This window comes from Cavia porcellus, unplaced genomic scaffold (genome assembly GCF_034190915.1).
Source record: "Cavia porcellus strain 051 isolate PalLab524CR breed Dunkin Hartley unplaced genomic scaffold, mCavPor4.1 scaffold_4, whole genome shotgun sequence".
Taxonomy (NCBI): domain Eukaryota; kingdom Metazoa; phylum Chordata; class Mammalia; order Rodentia; family Caviidae; genus Cavia; species Cavia porcellus.
The window spans coordinates 99,892,141-99,911,691 of NW_026947487.1; the positions used below are offsets into that span (position 1 = coordinate 99,892,141).

The following is a 19,551-nucleotide window of genomic DNA, read 5'->3' on the forward strand; positions in this document are numbered from 1 at the left end:
CCGGATAACTGCCATGTGACCCCGGAGAGCAAATCCCTTCCCTTCCAGAATTGCTGCTTTCTCTGTAATAACAAACCTGATGAACCCTGTGGCCCCCCATGGCCAGCAGAATATGCTGCTTTGGGAAGCAGAGCTCCCAGGAGAGAGCCCTCCCCGACCACAAGCTGCCTGACACAGGCATATGTTAACCCAGGAGTTTTAAGAGTCCCCAGGGAGGAACTTGTGGGTGGGGTGTGACTTGTTCTAAGGAAAGCCTGAGGGTAGCCCATGCCCACAGCTAAAGAAACTGACCTTATCCTTTCCCTCTTCCTTCAGCACTTCCATTATTCAGGGACAAGGAAGGCAGCGCATGGGCAGCCCTGCTGGTATCCCAGTGTCTATAATGGTAGCAACAGCAGTGTAACAGCATGTGCACAGAGCTGTCACAGAAAATGTATGTGTGCCCATACTCCGGAAGAGCCAACAAGGCGCCAACAGCCATGGGTGGGGGTGGGGAGCTGACCCAGATCCCTGGAGCCCTACCCCCAGCGTTCAGAACTGTGTATAAAGAGGTTTGGCTGGGGCCTTAGCCACCTGCTGGGGAAGCCACTCTGAAAAAAAAAAAAAAAAAAACGGGCAACAGGAAGGAGCACAGGAAACACCTGTGTGTGGATGCAGGTGGCTCACGGGTAGCACTAGGCAGACCAGTGGGGGAGGTAAACAGCACTCACATGGGCACAGCCTCCTCTGTAACTATGGAGGCTAGGACAGCGATGTTCAACTTTTTGGGTGGCCAGCTGGGATATGGGGGTAGATAAAAAGTGACAGAGACCAAGCCATTGCCTAAAATTGGTCACTGCTTTGCCCTCTGAGCCCTTGCAGGAGGACTGCAGATCCAGAACCACCAAATCTCTTAGGCCTGAAACCCCATGAGAGGCCCACAAATAGGGCAGGACTACGGGTGGTAGGTGGTGAAAGAGGAAGCAAACACTGGCTGATCAGGGCCTGGGAAAGTGCAGACGGGGTAACAGCCAGCACACACTCACAGCTCAATCCACAGGACAGGGAAAGCTCTGGACATGATATGGAAGAGAGAAAATTCATCCCAGCCAAGGGCCAACTGTAAATGTCATTGAAAATCTCTATTTTCTAATGGTGGGAAGGAAAAGAATACCTTGTCCTCTACAAGGAGGACCAAAGCTGAATTTTTTAGCTTTAGTGGAGGGTGGGCATGAGAGTCAAGGTGCACAGGAACTAGAATCTATACAGTAAGCACAGTAGGTAAAGAATTATTAGTCTATAGCAACAGGGAATAGATCCTCAGGCCTTTGCCCTTTAAGGCTTTCTGCCTCAGAGCAGCATGAATCAAGTCCAGGACAGCCACTTGACCCCTTTCCATCTGATCTGAAGTCTGGTTATTTTCTGTCCTTTGCCCAGGCCCCAGTCTGTGAGATGGCAGAACCTGCCCTCCTACCTTCAGCTCCACAGGTATCTCCTGTAGGTCTTTACACAGGCAAAGCTGCTCAAAGTTCTTCCCACCATCCCCTCCCTACCTTGCTGTCCTGCAGGCCTGGGAAACACTTGTTTCTCAGACTCAGAAGAACTTGAGAGCCTGATGCCCTGAGCACATACCAAGGCAGGGTGCCCAGTTGTCCTGGAGCCTGTGCCCCCAGTGAGGGGGCAGGTGAAAAATGGCTCCCTAAGGCCTGTGACACACTGACAGGTACCCAACCACTTTAGTCTACAACTGTACCTTGGCCATCATCAGGACCCTGTCCAGAGGAAACTGCTATGCACACTGCAAAAAAAAGGGGGCGGGGGGCAGGGGGCAGGCTGAGTTGGCGTAGGGTAGAATTTATTGTGTTGGTTGTAGGTGAATCCTACCTTCACACCCCTCCTTTCCTCCTGCCCTCTTCCAACCTTATTTTTCCTCTTGTCTCCCACTGTTCTTCCTCATGTATTCAAAGCTGCAGAGAACCAAAAAAAGAAAGAAAAAAGGACATGTTTGTGAAGGCAAAGAAGCAGATGGGCTGGCACGTGGGAAAGGGACTGCTTCTTTGTCTCGCCCACAGAGTGGGGGTGCCTTCCCTGTATGTTTCTGTGCCTGGTGTGTGGGTACAACTTGCTGAATCCCAAGCATATGTCATGTTCCCACCCTCCCCTCCATCCTACAGACAACCCTGGAGTATCCTGTTCAGGGCATCCATCCCCCATAGACAGGAGGCTCTTACAGCTGCTGAACCCCGCTTTTTTGGGCCTGGATGATACATGAGGGTGAACTTGGGAAGACTTCAGTGCCTCATATAAACTGCTAAGAAAGCACGATCTATCATTAAGAAAATGACTGTCATTGGTCTGCAAGAAGGGAGGGGAGCCTCTTGTTCCAACAGGTTGTGATCAGATGAATGTCACTAATCTAAGTTTGATATCAGAGGTCAAGTCTATTGTCTCTATAAACTTGCCATACATTCAAAACTGTACAGAAAACACTTGATAAAAGAAGACTTACAGCAGCTGAATTGCTATGGCTAACACCTATTTTGCCTCTGAATTTCTTTTCTTTTTTTCTTTTTTGAGACAGGGTCTCACTATGTTATTCAGATAGGCCTCAACCTCACTATGTAGTGTAGGCTACCCTCAAATTCACAGTGATTCTCCTGACTTAGCCTGCTAAGTGCTGGGATTCCAGGTGTGTGCCACATGCTTGATTGAACACTTCCTTTTTAATGTCAAATTCAACATGCTCAAAATCAAAGTCAATATTTCAAAACTTGTTTTTTCTCTAAGGCTCTTGGGATCACTCACTATCTCAGTACCCAAGCCATCCAGCTGGGTTGTTTTCTTTTTTCTTTCTTTTTTTTTTTTTTTTTTTTTTGTCTTTTTCCTTTTTATCGGTACCAGGGATCGAACTCATGACTGCCTGCTTGCAAGGCAGGTGCTTATGCCGCTGAGCTAAATCCCCAGCCCCAAGCTGGGTTGTTTTCTGCCCCTGTACCCTAATAATTATAACTAAGTTAAATTCCATTAACCATTTCTAAACTTCATCTACTTGTTTATCACCATCGGCAATACTCAGGTTCAGGACTCAGGTTCAGTGTCCTTTCACTTGGACACTAAAACTGCCTTTATGCAGGCTTCCTGCCTCTGGTCTTGCCTGTTTGGTCTATTCTCTATGATGTAATTACTAAAAGATAACTCTACCATCACAGGTCCTCTTTCTTGCGAGAAAGCCCAGCCCATTTCACTTGGCTCATAAAGCCCTTTGAGTTTTTCACCTCTTGTTTCATTTCTAATTACTTAGTCAATAGTGGAACCTCCCTGAACCACTTGCAGGGCTCACTGGTGTGAGCCTGGTACCACTCCCACCATTCTGTTGTTCCCACCCCTCTGATGCCACGATCATGCCAACTCACCACACAGCTCTTAACTGAGTTTTACACATTGTTTCAGAAGTTGCACCTGCACTTGCCCTGGTGTAATAATCATCCCATTACAACAGCTATCTATCTATCTATCTATCTATCTATCTATCTATCTATCTATCTGAGACTGAGTCTTGCTATGAAGTTCAGGCTGGTCTTCAAGTCACTATGTAGCCCAGGCTGGTCTTTAACCTGTAGCAATCCTGCCTCAGTCTCTTAAGTGGTAAGACTATAGAAATGTGCTATCATGCCTGCCAGTTTAACAGCTTTATTGAAAATACACATACCATATAATTAATCACATAATATGTACTATTCAATGGCCTCTAGTATACTCGGAGTTGTACTATTTGTTTGTTTTTGCAGTGTTGAAGATTGAACCCAGGCCTTTGTGCATATTAGTCAAGTACTCTACCACTGAGCCATATCCCTACCCCAACAATTTTAGACTTTTTTTAAACATGACTTCTTTTTTTACAGCACTTTTTTTTTTTTTTTTGGGTACCAGGGATCAAACTCATGATCTTGTACTTGCCAAGCAGGCACTTATGCCACTTAGCTAAACCCCCAGCCCCCAACATGGCTTCTTTTTAATGCTAATCTCTTCAGCAACTACAAATTTTAGACTATTTTAATCAACATCCTATCCCCGTAAAAAACCACATAGCCATCATGCCAGGGCCCACTCCTTAATTTAGGTAACCATTAATCTATTTTCTGTCTCTCTAGGTTTGCCTAGTCTGGGTATTTCTTGTAAATGAAATCCAGTTAGGTCTTTCCAACATACTCAGTTCTAAGATTTGCCTGAGAATTTCTGTGGAAGTTCAAATTCATCAAGTCTGGCATGGACCCAGGGAAATCTCTGTTTGAGCAGGCTGCATCTCACTTATTATTCCCAGAAGACAAGGCCAGAAAAACATTAAGTAGTCATGACATATCTTTTAATGAATAACTAAAATTTGTGTAGCTCTGGGATTGCTTTATCTAAGTCTCCTACTGATGCCTCGTCTTGTCTCAAAAGCAATCCTAAGACATTTTAAGCAGGGATGTACCATATGCTCAATGCAGCAAAAGCCTGGAAACTCAAAGCACGCCCTTCAGGAGCATCAATCTCCATTATTGTCTGCAGCACAAAACTGGGATCTGAGTAGTTATTCAGGACTTACTTATAGAGTAATACCTCTGCTACCTGCTTGCCCAGATTGCCTGAAATTTCTGCAATAAAGCCCCTCCTTTGTGTTGAAGCAGTACTGTCCAACTTAGTTTAAGGGCAAAAATCCTTTTTCCCTTAAAAAGACCACAGAAGGGCCAGGGATTTAGCTCAGTGGCACAAGTACTTGCATGGCATGTGCAAGGTTGTAAGTTCGATCCCCTATACCAATAAATAAATAAATAAATAAATAAATAATCACAGAAAATTTGGAGAAGTGAGGAACTGAAGGGTGTGGTTCAGTGGTAGAACATGTGCTTGGCATGCACAAGGCACCCTGGGTTCAATCTCTAGAAAGCATTAAAAAAAAAGCGTGGTGACAAATGGCTATAATCCCAGCACTCTGGGAGGCTAGAGCAGGGGGAGCAAATGTTTGAACCCATTCTGAACAATTTAGGCACTTACGGAGATGTTATCTAAAAACAAGGCAACAAACAAAGAATTGCAGATGTCAGGGAGAGGAGAAGCCTGGAGCACACTCAAGACCTCCTTTCCCCTTCCAGTATAGCCTCAAAACTGAAGTACCAACTCCAGAGACTCACTACAAAGAGAGAAATGCTAAACCATATGTGGTAGTGGAAACATACTCTCAGCACTCAGGAGGTAGAATAGGATGAAAGACCTGAGTACTCATTCTGGTTTTGCCAGGAAACTGAGGGAGACTCTGAGCAAGTCGTTTCATTTTTCTTTTCTTTTCTGTTTTGAGATGGGGTCTGACTATATAGTTCAGGATGCACCTTAACTCACTATGTAGCCCAAATTGGCCTTGAACTCAAGGCAATTCTTGCTCCAGCTGCTCGAATGCTGAAATTACAGCTGTGTGCCACCACATCGGGTTTATTTATTTTGTTTTCTGGCTTATTCATTTTGGTTTTGTCTTTTGGTACTAGGGATTGAACCTCACATCCTCGCACTTGCCAGGCAGGTACTTATGCCACTGAGCTAAATACCCACCCCCCTGGCTTATTCATTTTAAATGATCTCTGAACCTTCAGCAACTGAAACAGACTGGTACACACAACAGGTACCCAATAAATATTTGTTTAATGACAGGTAAAGTACCATGCTTTTCTAGAATGCAGGAGACCCAGGGTGCAATCCCTGGCACTGCAAAAAGAAAAAAAAAAAAGAAAATTTGCTGAACAGGATAACTTGTCAGGAGTCTTCAATAGGAAGGGTTCATATGTAACTTTAGGCCTTATATTTTAGTGAAGGTTCTTGCCCATTGTTACCTAGAAAATGTAAACATTGGCAGATTCTCTGATTTCAAAGATTCTTTTTTTTTGTCTTTTTTCTTTTTATCAGTACCAGGGATCGAACTCACGACTGCCTGCTTTCAAGGCAGGCACTTATGCCGCTGAGCTAAATCCCCAGCCCCCTGGTTTCAAAGATTCTTAAAAAAACATGCAAATGATAACAATTACTGCAAACTTTATATGGGACAAAAAGGGGAGCCCAGGAAGACCTTGGATATAGAACGTCCTGAGAGCCACAGCATGAGGTATGTGTTTCCCAGAAAGAATATTTCCAAAGCCAGGGGAAACCTGGTCAGCAACTGATTCTATTAAATTTAGTAAGATTAAATCTAAAGGGTGGAGTTGGGAGTAAGGGTAGATAACTGGAAATATGTAATGAAAGAATAACAACAGTTTATATATATTGTATGAATGTAGATCTATGTCAGGAGCTCCACTTATATTTTATCCTTCTAAAAAATTTTTTTTAGTTTTTGAGATAAGCTCCCCCTATGTAGTCAGGCTAGCTTTGAATTTGAAGTGATCCTCCAGCTTTGCCTCCTGAGTGCTGGATTTACAGATGTGTGCCACACAATCCAGGGCCTCCACACTCATCTACATCTCTGGTCCTTTTTTTTTTCTTTAAAGACAAAGTCTCGCTAAATCACTAAGTTACCTAGACTAGGCCTGAACTTGCTAGCCCCTTGTTTTGCCCGTCCCAAATGCTGGTATTACAGGGGTGAGCCACCACATCCAGCTTCAGGGTATTTCTTTCCAGCCTGAAATATCCTATCCTTTTGGTTTGGCTTTTCCATTTCTTGGTCTTGGGAGGCGATTCCACAAACCAGGACACATCACGATTCTCTATAAAGAAAAGAAAATGTTCATTTGTTCCTTCTAATAATTTTTTTTGTTTGTTCATTCTTGTTTTGTTGGCAGTACTGGGGATTGAATCAGGGCTTCTGCACTGAGATACATCTCCAGACCCTTGTTAGTTTTTTTGAGACAGTTTTACTAAATTGCCTAGGTTGGGCTTGATTTATAATCCTCTTGCCTCAGCCTCCCACATTGCTGGATAACAGAAGTGTGCCATGACATCTGGCTCTCCTCGATGATTTTCAGCACTTTATTAGCCTTCTGTCAGAGCAGCACATAGGATCACTGTCTTCAGAAAGCAGGCTCCAAGCACTTGGACTCCATTATTGGTTTTTTTTTTTCTTTTTTCACGGTAGCAAAATTTTATTAAAGTAGGAAAACTGGCTCTGCAGAGTGAGTTTGGGGCAATTAAAAGTAGGCAAAGAAAAGAAGTACACCTTACAATGTGAAGGTGGGTCACCACACAAGAGCAAACAGTGGCTGCATTACTGATTGCTAACTGATGCTTCAATGTAAATACGGTTAATGTAATATGTGGTTTTAAAAACAGTTGAGGTGTTTACTCTCCAATTATACTACCATGTATGTGCTTCCATTAAAGCCTTAAAGGGTTTTTTTTTTTGGTACCAGGAATTAAACTCAGGACCTTGCATTTGCCAGGCAGGCACTGTGCTACTGAATGCCCTGCCCTAGAAGACATTTTTGCAGCTTACTTTGTTGTTACTGTTATTCTTGAGACAGGGTTTTGCTATATAGCTCAGGCTAGCCTTGAACTCACTATGTATCCCAGGCTGGTCCTCAGTGATCCTCCTGTCTCTGCCTCATGAATGTTGGGATTAAAGGCATATACCACTATGCCTGACTCTTGCAGTATACTCTTAAAATAATATGAGGTAAAATCATAGAGAAAGGAGAAAGAAAGAAAAACAAAGCCAAGGATTTCATTTTATTTGTGGTACTGGGGATTGAACTGAGTTTTGAGCATGATAGGCAAGGACTCTCCCACTAAGCTATGTCTGCAGCCCAGAAGCTAGTCAGCATTGCAAGTCAGCATTATTGTTTCTGGTATCTATTCCAAAATGTACCTCCCAGGCACTAGTCTCTGTAATAAAGAAAATATAAAATGAAATATCCCAAAAGTATCTGTTTGGTAATTCTCTTCTCTAAATCTCCCTTTTCTTTATACTTGAATGCTAATGTGTACATAAGAGATGAGATAATTTGGTTTCCAAAAAAAGGAGTCATATGTTAATTTTCCAAATGCACACATTTCTAGAGTAGTAGCTAATCTAGGCTAGATACTGGGATTAGGAGAAAACTTGTATCTTGATGTTGAGAAACCACATTATTCCTTTTATGTGTGTACCTAAACAGCTGAATGTTGCTTTAGAAAAACCATGCTGGGGATGGTGGCTCAAGCCTGTAATCCTAGTACTTGGGAGGCTGAGGCAAGAGGATTGCTGCAAGTTCAAGACCAACCTGGGCTACAAAGTGAGCTCAAGGCCAGCCTGAACTGCAAAGAGATCCCCTGCCTCAAAAAAAAAAAAAAAAAAAAAAAAAAAAAAAAAAAAGTCATCTGGTTTAACTATAAACTCATGACAACAAAACTTAAATGTGTCCCAAATGCTACCAATGTGGTCTTACTAAGGACTCAACTTTCTCTCTCCTCTGCATTTACTTTCACCTTCACTTTTATTACCCCTACTGTCAGAGGAAGCATCCTTGTTTCTAAGCCAGTCTCTCCTGTTTCCTTAGATCCTCTCACGGATTTCACTCCTCTTTTCACTCTTCTTTTTCCTGTATCTTTCACCTTTTATCCCCACTGTCTTACTGCTAAAGGCATATAAACATGCTCATGAACCCAACCATCCTGGAAACACCTCCCCTAGGCTGAGGATGTGGCTTGGTGGTCGTTCTTTCCTAGCATGTGCCAAGCCTTGTGTTTCATCCCCAGCACTACAAAAATCAAAAACAAAACTCTCCTCCCTCGACCTCACACCCTTCTACATGTATCCCTACATTTCTCTGCATCCTTTAGCAGAAAAACTTTTCTCAAGATGCCTACCTATGCGCTATTTCCTTACTTTCCTGTTCACTTTTCAACCCATGATAGGCACTAACTCAACATTCCTGACTCAAATAAATAGGTCTAAGGTCATCAATGACATTTTCCAGGTAACCAATTCAATAGTCATGCCTCTGGCCCAAATTTACCAAAACTCTAAACAGTGTAAGACAGCTGATGTCTTTTCTCTTAGTTGAAACATTCTTTGTCTTTGGATTCCACAACTCAACAATTTAATTTCCTTCTGTCCTCCTGGCTGCTCCCTCTCAGCCTCCTTAACAGCTGGTCTTAGAATCTCTCTTTCCCCCAAGTCAAGGGTAATAAGTTGAGAGTCCACACTTGTAATTGAATCAGCTCATGAAGTTTAAAAACGTAATTTAGGACTTGGAATGTGGCTTTAGTAAAGTGCTTGCCTAGTGTGCAAGGCCACAGGTTCAATCCCCCAGTACAGTGTGTGTGTGTGTGTGTGTGTGTGTGTGTGACTCAACATCTAAAAATCTAGAGGTTTTACATTTTTTAAAATCCAGATTTCTGATGCCTTGGGGAGAGGGGAGCTGTGACTGTCAACATTGGACCAGTATTTTCACAACAGAGAAATCGTCTAAATAGAACAGAAGCCACTTCCTTGACGCTGAGTGCCTTTATTATCCGCGATATTTGAAGCAAGGTAATGGGAAATGTTTCCAGTCACATTCCCTCAAGTACCAAAAGACTCTCCTTTCGAAGCCACCAACATTTTGCAATCAACTTCAGCTAATTTTACCGCGCGAGTAGGGCATGGTCCTCCTCTCTAGACAGGAGGAGGAGCTTGAAGGACTCCACCCATAGGGAATTTAACAGCTTTTGGGCAACGACGCGAAAAAGCACGTTTTAAAATATAGAATTACGCCGCGTCAAACACAGAAACTGCTTTCTGCAAAAGATGACTCCCGAGATTGTGTAAAAGAGTGAAGTTTTGTCTTCCTCTGCCTGTTAGGGCTGAGGCGACCTGAGGACACCCGGAGGAGGTCCTCGCCCACTTCTCTCTCCACCCGGTTTTTAGGAAGCCTTCTAGAGTAGACAGATCATCGAAAATCACTAGATTTCTCTAGGCTGTCCATGCCATCGCTCTTTCGCGCCATACTGTTTAGGGAACTGGCAGGGCGCGGAAACCGCCGGGCCTTACTCTGCCGCCGGCTAAATTGGGAGGGCTGGTCGGGCCCTATTGGGGCGGAGACTGGGCGGAGCCGAGCCCAGGAGCCGCCTCAACTCCACGGCAGGGCCCCGCGCGACTTCCTCCAGTCACCCCTATTCCTTCCACCCTTTACAGGTTTAGTGGGCCTCAGCGAGCTGCTAGCAAACAGGGTCTGGGAGGACAAAATCCGGGACCGCCCAGGGGTGGCAGCCTCCGCCCAGAAAGCCACACCCAGAGGAAGCCCGGACACGAGAGAGCCGGGAGAGCCCACGCGCGACCGGGGAGGGCGTGTGCGGCGTGACTACGCGACTTGCAGCGCGTCCCGTGACGCCATCGCGCCCGCTTTTGAAAGTTGGCGCCTGGGGCAGCCTCCCATGCTGCCCTGCGTCAACCCCTCCCCTCACCTTTCCTCCCCCGCCCTCTACTCGCCGCCCGGCCGCCCCCCCCAACCCGTCCCTTCCCTTATCAGCACCCGCGGCCCCGGCAGCGCCGACGCAGGCGCACTGCACCGCGCCGCCGCCATTTTGTGTCCGAGCCTGTGGAGCGATTAAACCGTGCGCGGAGCTGCTTCTTTGGCGGTAGCGGCAGCAGCGGTAGCCGGTGCGGGCGCGCGGAGCCGGCCTGGGACGCCGGGTGGCCGGAGCGGTGGAGCGGCGGCGGAGCGGGCGCCGCAGGGGGTGTGGCGCGGAGGTAAGGGGGCCCGGGGTGGAGGAGGTTTCGCGGGCCGCCTCTAGGTGTCACGATGGGGCCGCTCCGGTCGGCGCTGGCTGCCCGGCGCCAGCGCCGCCGCCGGGGGGTGTTTGTCTCCCTCTACCGTCCCTGCTGCGGCGCGGCCGCCGCCATTGCCCGTCGCCGCCACGGCCCGGCCGGCCCCCCCTCCACGCCCGCCCTCTAGGCCTTCCTCTTGCTTGCACGCTAGGCCTCAGGCGGCGGTGGCGGTGGCGGCGGCGACAGAGGCCCGCGCGCCTGGAGACTCCATTTTTCTTCCTTTGTCTCTGCCCTCGAGGCCGGCTCTTGGCCCGGCTGATCGCCCGGCCGCGGCCCGCCCTGTGCCCTCCGCTCCTCTCGTGGCGAGTGGCCCGGGTTGGGGCTTGACCTCCGCGCCCTGGCTTCGGCGCCTGCCTCGCTCAAGGGTCGGGACCCTCTGCCGCCGCGCGCGCTGCCAGGTCCCGTTGTCCTGTGGGTGTCGGACCCCAAAGGACGCGTTTTGGGCTGCCCATCCTCCAGTCCGTTCGGTCCCGGAACCTACCCGGCCGCCCAGTGTGCTTCCCCAGTCACTCAGCTACTCGGCGGTCGCTCCTAGTCCGCGCGTCGCCGCCGCTGGTCTTCGTCTCCGCCGAGTGGCGCAGGCGGCGCTGCTGCGGCTGCGAGCAAAGGGACCCCAGAGTTGCCGAGAGCTCCCTCTGCAAGGCTGGCTGAGCTGCTCGCGCCTCAACGCCGCCCGAGCGGGCGGGGGGACGTGCACCCGCGCCCCCCCCCCCCCCGCGTTTGGCCTCGCTGCGCCCCCAAACTCATACCAGGGCTCCTGGTCCGAAACTTACCCGAGCAGACCCACACGCTGCGTGGAAAAGACACGATTTTCGCACCATGTAATTTTCCTAATGTCAGGCTTGGACTCTTCCCAGCCTTTGGAGTGGTGGTAGTCTGATTTCATGTGCTCCGAGATCGCAAAGGGACTAAAACTTAATTTCACTCCAATTTCAAGTGACATGAGACACTCCTAAATTTGAGAGTTCGGGCTGTGTACGCTGGTTCAGGCCATCCTTGAGTTTACTCTCCCACTTTAAAGTGTCCCAACGCTAACTTAATACACTACTTAGTACCTGATGCTCTAGGGCTAAGGAAAGGCATTTCAACCCCAGGGATTGTGCAATTCGATCTAAAGCGCCAGTAGGGCAGAATGAATTTATTCTTGACTCGACTGGTAATTTGCCCATATGCTGAAATGTGAGGGTTGATGTTGTAATTGAATCCTGGGTCACTCGCTGCAGATGGTTTATAAATATCTATGCCTAATGTAACTACTCTTTAGTAGCTGACTTCCTGTATCTGAATTGAGTATTAAATAAACATTTACATACGGACTCTTCATGCTTTCAGTCTAAATCAACTAGGAAAGTTTTCCCTTATGGGCGGGAAAAGTTAAAACAGGGCACATATTTAAATTTACTCAGTCCTTAAATCTTGCATAATTAATAAAGCTTCCTCTTGAATTGCTAGTTTTGTTTTGTTCTTAGATATTCTCGCACTTTAGTATGGTACCTTGGAACAGTTGATGTATCAACTAGGATTCTTTAGGAGATAGTCTGGATTGACTTCTTTAAAATTTTGAAACAGGTTCTTGCTAAATTACTAAATTGCTCATTATGGGCTCTAACTTGTGATCCTCCTGCCTCAGCCTTCCAGAATACTGAGATTACAGGCATGCCTCACCATGCCTGGCTGGACTGACATTTTAAGGAAGGGTATCTTTTGCATTTATTAGGAAATTAAAACATGCTGGTGCTGAGTAAGGTTGTTGGATTCACTATATGTAACCTCAGTCTGTTGGTTCTTGCAGCAATCTGTCTCCCCTGTGTAAGTTTTTTCAGTATCTTTTAGAATCCAACAAGTGTACCTGCTCCTCCTCCTTTGTAATAAAACTATACAAAGTAACTAAATGAAGTAAGGGTAGATAATCAGGTTTGGGAATACAAATAACTTAATGTATTTGTGTAATTTGTTGTATTTTGTTTTCAAAAACTTGTCTGTAAAGTTAAAACTTGTGAATGAAAAAAATTTGTGGATGAAGAGTGGCAAATGTTTATTAAAATAAACTTCACAAAGATTGAAAATTAAGGACAAGTGTGGTAACTTACATTTGTAACTCTAGCACTTGGGAGGCTGAGGCAGGAGGATCACAGTGCGTTCAAGGCCAGCCTGAACTGCATAGTGAAACTCTGTCTCAAAACACCAAAAAATCCCAAAAGTTAAAATTAAAATGCAGCAGGTTTGTAACTGTACTGGAACTAAAGTTTGTTTTCCCAGTTTAATGTTGGACTTCCAAAACCACACTTTATGAATCAGTTGTTTCATATGTGCTCTTCTGCTTCTTGGTCTTACACATCATTTTGTTTTTGCAGTACTGGGGATTGAACCCAGAGCTTGCACTGAGCTGTATCCAGAAACCCTTTTTGTTTCAAGTTTGCCCAGGCTAGGCTCAAATTGCCGTCCTCCTGCCTAACTAAGGGTGCTGGAATTACAGGCACATGGCAACTTGCTTGAGTCTTTCATGCTGCTTTAAGAATATAAACCTTGTCCCCATTTTCCTTTGATATTATTGTATGTCAGGAATTATACTTTGTTTTTATTGGGAAATTATAGAGAAAATAAGAATGAAATGATAAGGTAATTTGTTAAAAGGTACTTCAATAACTGAAGATTGTAAAAATGTTTGCCTACCTAAGAAAATGCTGCTTATTTACAAATAGTTGTAAAAGTTATCCTTAAGGACCCATTCAATCTGCAGATTATCTGCTTAAATGGTTATGTTTTGATCTGTGCTGTTTTGCTGTTATGCCCTCTTTTATCTCAATCTCCACTCCATTATTTACTTTTTTATTTTTATCCGTTTAATTGTTTAATTAAAGGAAAAAAAATAGCAGGATATATTATAGTAACCCACCTTGACTTTCCATTATCTCGATTTGAAGCCCTGTATTACTCTCACCATCTTGTTTTTGACTGATGTTCCCCTATTCTGTTTTGCTGGATAGCATCAGGTTCCAAAGTTTAGGCATCAGCTGTGAAGATAATGAGATTCATTATAACGCCCATTCTCGTTGACTTTTATCTACTTTTGAAGACCTACAATGTCTCCAATGTTTTGGTTTTGTCGGTTTTGTTCTTTACTGTTTTGTTCAATTGTATTATAACTAATGATATAGGCAATTCTATTAGAGATAGGGGGAGGCATTATGGTAACCATTGTTGATCACCTTGTATTATGTTTTTACATTATCTATTAGGTCCACCCTTTTGACTTGACCGATTCTGTTCTGTTATGTCACATTTGGTTTTTACTCTCTTCCAAAAAAGTAATAAGAACTGTGAGAGCAATGAAACCCAAAATGTGTAATAGTCATTGTACAAAAGAGAGGAAAAGAAAGTGCTCTATTTAAGTGTATAAGATTGAAAATGATATCACAGGGTTTTATTGGATCATTGAACAGAACTGTTTGCAGTATCATTGTTGCAGTGTCCACTTTACAAGCTTTAATTTTGTGACTTGAACAATTATTTCTAAGATGACAATATGTAATCCATTAACTAGTGATTTCCTACTGTTCATTTTTTTTCCTGTAAATCTGTATAACTTGTACCCTTTCTCTGCTTTTTTTTTTCTTTTCTCCTTAAATAAAATTTTTAAAAAATCTGCAGATTATCCTTAAGATGAATTTAAAAAAAAATTTTAAGAGCTTTAGGATTTTGTTTTAAAAGGGCATTGAGAAATGAGGGCACCCACCTGGGACTTCTCTTAGTGCCTTGTGGAGTGCCTTGGCAGAGTCCACCTGAGGATAAAGCCCTAGGGAGAAATCCTATGGCAGAATTTAGTAGTTTTTTTCTGTCTTTCTTTTTTGTATTGTTTTCTTTCTTTTGGGGGTTGGATTTTAAAATTTTTATTTTATTGTTGTAGTCAGGGTTTGCAAGGATAGTTTATTTTTGAGACAGAATTTCACTATGTAATTCAGGCTGGCCTTGAACTTTTACTACGTAGTCTAGGATGGCCTCTAACTTACCACAGTCCTACCTCAGCCTCCCAAGTGCTAGGATTGTAGACATGCACCACCACACCCAACTGCAGAGTGGTTCTCACTGGCAGAATGTCACCTCTGGAGTCTGTTTGAAAGATACTGCTGGCATATGGCTGCATCTCATTTTTAAAATCAGAAGTCAAGCTAGATGATCTATTTTACTTACTTGACTTGGCTCCAGATGACTGGAGCGGGCTCCAACTGTTTTGCAAGAAATTAAATTCTTCATGTTACCCATTGTGTGGTACATGCTTGTAATCCTGGATTGCAAGTTGATGACCAACCTGGACTGTATACTGAGATCCTGTATCATCTTTTTTAGCATATGCCTATAATCTCAGCACTCTAGAAATGGAGCCAGGAAGATCCCTATGAGTTTGGGGACAGTCTGGGCTACACAGGAAGTTTAAGGCAGCCTGAACTGTGTAGTGAGACCTTGTCTTAAAAATGACAACAAAAATTATTAACTCCTTCTTCAAGCAACTACAGTTTGTTACAACTTAAAATTTTGGGTAGGATGTCATGCTACATGCCTGTAATCCTAGCCTCTATTGCAAATTCAAGTTCAGCTTTTGGCAGTTCAGCAAGACCCTGTCTCAAAAAGGGTGGGGTTCTAGCTCAGTGTAAATGACCTGGAGTTGATCTCTAGTACTATAGACAACACGTTTTTTTTTGTTTTTTTTTTTTTTAAATAGGTTTAGAAAAAATAGTGGCAAATAATGTATAACTTTGAAGACTTTCTCATTTGGATATGTAGAGTTGATAATATCACATTTGTTTTTTAGAATACTTTCAAACATTTCTACTCCCTATCTTTTCTGCCTTATCATCTGTGTGCATTTCCTTGGTGTTTCATTATTTGACTGTACATGTGTGTCAATGCATATAAACTGCCAACATACATACATCTCAATGGCAGTGACCTTTTCTTTTCACACTTGTTACTTACTTTAGATTGCCCTTAGAATTTGTAGGGGTATAAAATTCTGTTGCCTTTGAATCATGCTTTTGATGATATATGGGTTCTAGTACCAAAGTGTATCTTGGAGTAAATGCATTAATCTACTTGTTATAAATTACCTCCAAGCCCAGAATTCTGTTCAGTTTAGTTTTGTGAAGTAATTATGAGATGGATATCTTTTAGTTGTCTCTCTTATGCCAAATTCTTTGGAAATTCTTATATTGCACGTGGAATTTTCTTTTTTTTATTTTTTGGAATTTTCTTTTTTGTGTTAGAGTAGTTCTACTCAACTGTTGCTTAAAGCTTAATTAGTTTTATAATTTAGGGAGGGAGAACATCAGCTAATGAAGGATTTCATTATTTGACAAAAAAAAAAAAAATTCATTGCTATGCTTCCTCAATTTTCCAAAGTCAGTGAAAGCTTCCCTGTAGTTATCTTGTTAAACCGAAAAGCACAGTCTTGTAGTATAAATTAACTTAATCAGGAAGATTATTATTTACTGCAGGTTAAAAAAAAACTCACTGAAGCTATCAGTTTTTCTTTTTTGAGTTGGGCCTCAAGGTGGTCTTAAACTTACTGTATACCCCAGGATGGTCTTGAACTCGTGGGATCCTCCTGCCTTAGCCTCCTGAGTGCTGAGATAATGAATGTGTACCACCACACCTGGCTAACAATTAATTTTTGGGCCAGATGTAGCAGGAGGATCTCTAGATTGAGTTTGTGGCCAGCCTGGATCACATAGTGAGAGCCTATCTTAAAAACAAAAAGGTAAAAAGGCCTGGGGATACATGTCAGTGATGTAGCTTTTGCCTACTATGTTAAAGACTTTGGGTTCAATTCCCAGTACTAAAAAAAAGTTTTAATGCATTGGTTGTTCAAATACATGTGCCATAGATTATAATAGTGTATTCTTTTAAAAAAAAAATTTTTTTTTTTTAAATCTTTTTCTCAGTACCAGGGATTGAACTCAAAACCACCTGCTTGCAAGGCAGGTGCTTATGCTGCTGAGCTAAATCCCCAGGCCCTGAAGTATTCTTTTGACAGTCAGATTTTTAATCTTGATAGGTACTTATAGAATGGTTCAATTAGTCATGTCACATATTATGAATTTCTCAATTTTATCCATCTTCAGTTTGTCCTTACTTTGTTTTTCATGTTATATATGTATTTGTGTGAATGTAATGCTTCATAAAATGATTTCTGCTTCTCTTTTAGAATGATTTCAGACCCAGAGCCAAAGAACAAGTTGCACTAGTGAAAGGACACATTGCTGACAAAGAGCTTGAGAGTAGAGTTTTGTTTTCCCTCCTCATATCGACTTTGCAGCCACGGAGAGGTAAATGTTACTTCTATTTCTCACTCTTAAAAATGGAAATAATGGGCCAGGAATATAGCTCAGTGATAGCACCTTCCTGGCAAATGTGAGGTCGTGAGTTTGATCCCCAGTACCAAAAAAAAAGAACTAATGTAGCCATCCTGTGGCTGGAGGATTTTCTGGGTAACTTTGGAGTATAGGACATTGAGTGATTGGGAGCATATAGGTTCTGTTATGAGAGTCTTGGGTTTGAAATTGCACTGCCACATGTTAGCTTGGTGACCCTAGGCAAACTTAACCTATCTACTCCTGATGTCCTCATTTGGGAGAAAATAATACAATCTCTGAGGCTTTTCTTAGGGTCAAGAATGCATATAAAGGATTAGGTACCATTCTAGGCATATACATAGGAAAAACCTATGACAGTGGTGGCAAACATTTTAGAGCTTTCAGTGATAATAAATAGCCTACTGTGGCCCATATGCTATAGCTTTACACAGCTGCCCTAGGAAATCATGGCTGTTTTCTACAGAAATTTTTGATATGTGTATTTTGACTATTGGCAAATGACCCATTCATGGCCTGATACGTAATTTTGATAAGGAATAGCTTTCTTAGGAAAACTAGTGTCACGAATAAAATTTGCCCTAATGAATTTGAGTTAGCCTAACTAATGGCCAGTGTTTGTAGACAGAGTGTGATAGTTATTACCAATAATCTGTAATTTCTGCTCTAAAATTTGACAAATAACTTAGGGAGCTTAAAACAGCCTTTTAATCAATGCTGGGATTGGCTATGCTTTCCTGTCTCTAAACAAAAAAAATTTGGATATAAAACTTACCACCACTGCCTCCCCAAAATTACTTTTCAGGATACCAGAAAGCACATCTTTTTACCTGTAGAAAAACATGAAAATAATTTAATTACACTTGCATAAAGGCAAAAAGGAATGTAGAGGTAGAAATTCCAAGTGCTAAAATTAGGCTTATGTGAATGAATCATCTTTGTGACTACTGGGATTTTTCTTCAAAGTTAATGCCTGAAGCAAATAGGAGGAAAGGAATGGGAATGAAAGACTTTTTCAAAAGGTAACTTGGTGTCTTGCTGCATGGGAAGAACAGGGTCTATGTGGTAGTGTGCTGTGGCTCCAGAAATAACTTGTGCTCCACAGTTATGTTGACAGAGAGTACATACTTAAAATAAGCTGCTGAAATGAAAAGCAGTACTGACTGGGGCTAGGGATTTAGCTCATCGGCATAAGCGCCTGCCTTGCAAGCGTTGTGGTCGTGAGTTCGATCCTGGTACCGATATAAAAAAAAAAATACTGATTCAAATAACTTGTAAAATCTAGCTTTAAGAGTTTGGAGAGTGGGATTACAGGAAGACGTTGAACACTGTTAGGTATTAATGCTAGCTTAATTATTTAGATCCCTATTTTTCAAAGCAGGATATAAATATACTCAGGGTACAAAATAATATGATTCTGGGGTACTTAAAGACAAAAAAATAAATGAACATGTTTTTAGAGCTCCAATTATAATAACTAGGGGAACAGTGAGTTAAGTAATTTAGTTGCTAAGTAATTACAAATACTGGGGCAGGGTGAGGTGTTGCATGCCTATAATCCCAGCATTTGGAAGGCTGAGGCAGGAGAATCACTTCGAGTTCAAGGCCAGACTGAACTACACAGTGAGACTCTGTCTCAAGAAGCCAAAAAATAAATAAATAAATAAAAGTAATTACAAATTCTGTTTTCTTACTGTGTAGTTCAGGCTGTCCTCAAATTCTGACACAGCCTCGCACGTGCTGGGATTACAGGTGTGTATCACAATGCAAATATTACTACATTTAAATAAATGTATGTTTTTGGAGCAAAATGCAAACTGTGGTACTGTTGTGGATAACATAGGTCTTCAGCAAAGTAAAGCATGTACTTGGGATAAGAGATATTCTTTTCATAAGTACCACAGTGGGAACATTGGGGAGCAATATTTTGTGTGTTGTTGTTGTTGTTGTTGTTGTTGTTGTTGTTGTTGAGTGTCCTGTCTCTACCTCTCATGCTTGGGTTCAGACCCAGGGTCTAGTGCATAAAAAAAATATTTTTTATTGAGTAGCTCCTACTTTGTCCTTGTAGTACTGTAGTGTAGTATATAAATGGTTCTTGAATGCATGCATGTTCTTATACAATGTTTGAGATGCACAAGATGACTAGTAGGCAGTTTTAGATGGGTGAACCAAATCAGAAGTAGTATTATCAAAACCATTCCAATGATAGAAGGGTATTTTGGTGGGGGGTGTTTTGTTTTTTGAGACAAAATCTTGCTTTGTAGTCCAGGCTGGCCTTGAGCTCAATATGTAGCCTAGGCTGGTTGCATATTCAAGGTAATCTTCCTGTCTCAGCCTTCCAAATTCTGGGATTACAGGTGTGCACTACCATACCTGGTGAAGGATTATAATTTAAAACAAAAGAGGAAACAACAAACACAATCTGCAAACTACACAAAACTGAGAACTTTAGCC

The 19,551-nt window shown here is 42.9% G+C and overlaps 1 protein-coding gene across 9 annotated transcripts in view; it reads left to right on the plus strand.

The window, feature by feature from the left end:
• Window positions 1–10,406: 10,406 nt before the first annotated feature.
• The window catches only part of Ctcf (CCCTC-binding factor), a 53,911-nt gene continuing 44,766 nt past the window's right edge, over window positions 10,407–19,551 (plus strand). For 6 of the 9 annotated variants that reach the window (XM_063247516.1, XM_063247517.1, XM_063247514.1 and 3 more), the window contains exons 1-2: window positions 10,407–10,651; window positions 16,932–17,052. The gene's annotated coding sequence lies outside the window, so the exon portion shown is untranslated. The remainder of the gene's footprint in view (window positions 10,652–16,931; window positions 17,053–19,551) is intronic. The other 3 variants (XM_063247519.1, XM_063247518.1, XM_023565987.2) reach the window with 2 other exon arrangements.